This window comes from Sinocyclocheilus grahami, unplaced genomic scaffold (genome assembly GCF_001515645.1).
Source record: "Sinocyclocheilus grahami isolate Dianchi unplaced genomic scaffold, SAMN03320097.WGS_v1.1 scaffold1000.1, whole genome shotgun sequence".
Taxonomy (NCBI): Eukaryota; Metazoa; Chordata; class Actinopteri; order Cypriniformes; family Cyprinidae; genus Sinocyclocheilus; species Sinocyclocheilus grahami.
In genome coordinates, this window is record NW_015506179.1 from 669,436 (window position 1) to 675,518 (window position 6,083).

The following is a 6,083-nucleotide window of genomic DNA, read 5'->3' on the forward strand; positions in this document are numbered from 1 at the left end:
CTTTAGTGGACTTTGCTATCCTAGGTACTACCAAAAGTCCAGAGTTTTGCGACCTTAGGGAGCGTGATGATTGTAGCGTGGTAGTGTCAGGGTTTGGCAAGGGAGGACCCAGATGCAGAATGAATGGGGGAAACGGAGTTTATTAACAAAAATGGGAACACAAAAGGACGAGGCAGGAAGACACTCCACACAATAGGGCAGGGCACACGACAGGAGAACAGGCTGGTCGGGGATGGAGGTAGCTCCAGACTCGGTGGCAAAAGGGGACTAGGTAGCAGCTCAAGGAACCACGGGCTTGGCCCTGGGGATGTTAACTCTTGAAGCATCAAAATGTCTGTCATGTCAGAAGAATCAGCGACCAGGGAGGACTCAGGAAGCAGGGCAGGAACCAACACAACAGACACACACAAAGACAAGACAACAGGAAGACAGATCAAAAGTAAAAACTTGCAAAACTATGACTAGGGAGATAAAAAGGAAATAAAATAAAAGGAAAAACAAAAGTAATAAAATAAATACTGGAAATAATAAACTGGAACTATTGAAAACAAAAGGATAACAGGAAAAAGCTAGGAATAAATGACTACATCTACAAACAAAATAAATAAAAGACAAGACAGCAAGACCTGGCTGAAAACTAGAAAGAAAATAAAAGAACAAAATCAAAAGGTTCAAGAACTAAAATAAAGAACTAAACCACAAAGACTGGAACTAGACTATAGACTAAACTCGGGAGCAAATAAAAACTAGAATTAACAAGAGGGCAACTAGACTGAATGCAATACACTGAATAGCAAGCTCTAACAAGACTAAAGACACAAGCAAGGAGAAGGCACACACAAAACGATCCAGCAAAGACAAGAGGGAAAATGAGCACAATATAAGAGAGCAGAGCACACGAGGATCAGGTGAACACAATCAGACAAACAAGGACTAAACAAGGGGGCGTGGTAACTGAAAATGAGGAGGCAGGACAAGGGGAGCACATGGCCAACACAAACAAAGACACAACCATGTGCTCAGGCACAAGACAAACAAAGGCCATGTCCACAATTACACGGGTATTTTTATAAAGTTTTTCCTTCTTCCATTTAAAAAAAAATCCCCGTCCACATGAAAACGCAAACGCATGCTATGAAGCACTGTCAAGAGCATGCCAAACCAACAGGTGGCAATATAATCTCAACCGTAAAGCCATGTTGGCCAATCAGAAGCCTGAAAAAGTTCCCAGTAGGTGGAGATAACAGCGCAGGCTCTGACATCACAAGCCAAAAACTTTTGGCTTGTGACGTCAGTTTTTGAAAATCTTCACCCTGGCAGGAGTTTTCAAAAATGTTCGGTTTCAGTGACCTGGTGCTGCGTTTGCGTGTGGACAAATGGCCAAACCGCGTAGAAAAAGCTGAGGTTTTAAAAATAACCACGTTCGTGTGGACAGGGCCAAAGAGACATTAAACAAAGACAAAGCTGTCAGGGCAGGACCCTGACAGGTAGAAGGCTAGTTAGGAATGCAGGAGCTAAACCATTAACCCCCTAGGGTCGAAGTCCGCACTGTCAGGTCTGTCTCGTGTTTTCATGATGACCGCGAAAAGAACTAAAAATACTCCTTCGTTTTTGATCATACAGATAAGAATAAGGTATCATTTGAAACTGCAAAGGGTCTACTTTTGTTTGTGTATAGTCATAATAACAACAAAACAATGTTCTTTTGTAAAATAAACAAAATAAACAGGGTGCGCTCTGTGCCGTCTCAGTCTCTGTCACCTCTCTTCACAGACACGTAAATAAAACAACCTGAATCTCAATGAATACTTGCCTCAAAGACATGAGAAGTATATGTATAGAAAGCTTGAAATATCTGCTTTTAAATTAAGTCACATCCAACACAAATATTCTCTGTTAAAGTAATCCATATGAAACCAACGCAATATCCAGTTTTCCCATCTCAACTCATTACCTCTAATGTGATCATGCCCACGAGCCGATCACGCTTTTCAGATTCTAAGAATCCACGTGAGACGTGCACGCATGTAAACGCCCACATCACCTCCACGTAAACAAACAAGTTCATCCCGGCTACTTTTTGTTTCTGGAAGAAGACGCGCTGAGAGGAATAACCCAGAATTTACCTCAGAAGAAGAACACAACGCGATGCGATGCACAGCTAGATCCAGTGGAGAATATCTTTCTGATGAGTAGCCTAAGATTACTTGCATCTGTTGTTATTGTGTTATTGTGACATAACTTGTTCACATTTTAATAGTTATACTTTTCCCAAACTATAATTCCTGACTACATGTATGAAATCAAGTGAAACATTTTGAAATGTGTCATTTCATTGTCTAAATATCTCACAATGCCAGGATGTTTGTTTAATGTTTTATAACATATAAAACCACAAGATATAAAAGTAGTGTTAACACTATGATATTAGAGTCGAATGTTTGGCACAAAGGTGTGTTACTGTTCAAGTCTCAGTATTCAGATCAGTATGTTCAATCATGTGTCCTTGACCTTTACTGTGTATATTTTTATTACACTGTGTTATAAATAAAATACAGATAATAATCAAAAACCCACATTATTTTACTCTCCTCACACTCTTTCTTACCTGCGATGCACAGCTAGATCCAGTGGAGAATATCTTTCTGATGAGTAGCCTAAGATTACTTGCATCTGTTGTTATTGTGTTATTGTGACATAACTTGTTCACATTTTAATAGTTATACTTTTCCCAAACTATAATTCCTGACTACATGTATGAAATCAAGTGAAACATTTTGAAATGTGTCATTTCATTGTCTAAATATCTCACAATGCCAGGATGTTTGTTTAATGTTTTATAACATATAAAACCACAAGATATAAAAGTAGTGTTAACACTATGATATTAGAGTCGAATGTTTGGCACAAAGGTGTGTTACTGTTCAAGTCTCAGTATTCAGATCAGTATGTTCAATCATGTGTCCTTGACCTTTACTGTGTATATTTTTATTACACTGTGTTATAAATAAAATACAGATAATAATCAAAAACCCACATTATTTTACTCTCCTCACACTCTTTCTTACCTGCCTCAGTCACATTCATATTGATGGCCCATAATGGAAGGCCCTTTGTCTCTCAGATGTGAATCACTAAATATTCATGGCCATTGTCACTCCCTCGCATGAGGGCATTGTATCACAAAACATATTTTACAAATGTTAAATCAATATATTGTTTTCTGTGAACATGTGAACATGATAATTTTCACATCATTTTGTAGCAAAATCTCTAGTCTACCACATCCAGTTCTCAAAGTTCTTGTGAAGAAATATTCTGTATATGTTTTATGGCCTTATTTCAGTGACTTAAAAATTTAGTTTTTCACTAACCACACATAAACATTGTTTTCTCAAAAACACAAACATGTACTTTCATGCTGCTCACATTTTTTTGTAGCCAAGTTTGTGCTGAATACAGTGTTATCAGATTTTAGCCATTAATATTTTTTTTAAGATACTGAAAAAAACACAAATATCAGGTCATGCCAAAACTTCTCCAGGGCCCCAAAACACCCTTTGACCCTAGAGGGTTAAGGGCCTTGTAGGTAAGTAATATTATTTTGTAACTGATACGGAACTTAATAGGTAGCCAGTGCATAGAGTGTAAAATTGGGGTAATATGATCATATTTTCTTGACCTGGTAAGGACTCTAGCCACTGCATTTTGGACCACCTGTAGCTTGTTTATTGAAGATGCAGGACAACCACCTAGCAGTGCATTACAATAGTCCAGTCTAGGATCCAGCAGCTTTTCAGATGAACATTAGCCAGGTATGGACACAGCAAAAATATAATTAGTCCTCAAACAAGGCATGTGATCGCTGGAAGGCTAAATTTGAGAGTATTTAGCCATCGCTCACTATTCAGATCTTCCTAACTGTGTTCTAATGGAATTCTATTGTGAAGGCCTCAATCAACCTTTAAAAACCAAATTAATCCATGAGGGTCCCTGTTCGTCGTTAATTATTTTTTTGGACTATGCTCTGTTATCAAGCGCCAGCAAAACACAGTGTAAAGAAATACTCTTTGAGAGAAGCAGTCAATCAGCAGAAGTTAAAAGCAGCTCGTAAGTGTATTTATTTCTTGTCTCTGTGTTTAGTGCAGTTGTCATTGCTAGGAAATGCTTGTTTTGTTTACTGTGTGGAGACATGCTGAAATCGTGTTTGGTACCGGCAAGGCACATAAGTATCACTTCTGAATCATTCTCTTTCTTACTACTTGTTCCCCTTCTGTTTCCAGTTTTTAATAACCAGTTCTTACTATGTGTTTCCAGATCCCTACTATCACTACCACTCGCAAACCATGCATCACACACTGTAGGCAGCGCAATCCTAACAACCTGCGCACTTTGCCTATGTCTACTAATACACTACTTTCTTTTTCTATTGGTCTCTGGAATTGCCAATCTGCTGTAAGCAAACTGATTTTATTACTTCTATTACAAGTCATTCAAGACTAAACCTCATGGCCCTGATAGAGATGTGAATCAAACCGGAGGACAATGCTACACCTGCAGCACTCTCCAATAATTTCTCTTTTTCCCACTCCCCCCGTCTGACTGGAAGAGGTGGAGGTACTGGTCTGCTTATCTCTAATGATTGGAAATTTAATCCTTTACCATCTCTGAGTATCAACAGCTGCAACCAACTGGACCTTATTTACACATGACACTGCTCCACTGATCATGTACTGGTTAATCCACTGCACCACCTCGGATCACTTCCTCCTCGCTCTTAACCTCAACATGGTTCCTGACACAACACATACCCCTCCACGTGTCACTTTTCAATGTAACCTACGCTCACTCTCATCCTCCCGGCTATCTGCTATGGTTTCTTCTTTGCTTCCTTCCCCTAAACAGTTATCATGTCTTGATGTTAACCGTGCTACTGATACTTTCTGCTCCATTCTTACGTCTTGTTTAGACACTGTCTGCCCCTTGTCTTCCAGGCCAGCTCGTACCACCTCTTCTGCCCCTTGGCTATCTGATGTTCTCCGTGAGCATCTCTCTAAGCTCAGAGCTCGCGAAAGAGTATGGCGCAAATCACAAAATCCTACTGACCTTAATGTATATCGATCACTCCTCTCTTCATTCTCTGCTAATGTCTCCACTGCTAAAAGGACATACTATCACAACAAAATTAACAATTCGCCTAACTCTCACATGCTCTTTAAAACATTTTCCTCCCTCCTTTGTCCTCCTCCTCCCCCTCCTTCGTCAACTCTAACAGGCTAGACCAGAGGCCAGATCTCTCACCCTTTACTAACAAATGATCTATTACACAAATTAGACATCACTAGAGATCAGCAATTCCTTTGTTGTAGAGCCTACATAAGCTCTACATATACATGTAAAATAATAATACATTTTCTGTACCAGCCAAAGTGCGTGTTCAGTGCGCGGTCAGAGCTGTTTGCGAGAGTCACGAGCAAACTATTGACATTTCTATGGTAACGTAGAGCTCCTGCACTCAGATTCGTAGCTTTGTGGTAATAGCGAAAAGAAAGATTTTTTGAACAGCAGAAAAAGTGTAAAAGTATGTAAAAAAGTGACCGGACTGAAACATACTTTGTTTTATATGTTTTATACTTTGAAACATTTCACCGGTTACTTTCGCTTTTTCCACGCAGCTCTCAGCGGGTGGGACTGTTAACATTATTAATAAAGGAACGTGAATGAATGAGACAAAAAAGAGCGGGACATTCTTGATATTAAAAAGACAGACAGTATTAAAAACTCAAAGCCGTGAAACAGAACTCAATCCGCTTCTGACTGGATGTTTTCTGCGCGCGAGGTCCGAGTGGAACACGGACAAGCATAGTAGATTTGTCTTCGGTGGCGCGCCTAAAACGGTAAAAACACGGAGTGTCAAAATGCCTGCACTGGTGTGTATTCACATAAATACGGTCGGCACCGTGCATTATTTTTCACTCACTCAGTCTCTTACACACGTGTGTGCGCGCAGAGAGAGAGAGAGAACTCTGAAGAGAATCCATCCCTCTCAGGTTGTAAATCAACCTCACAGTAAAAGCCCTGCA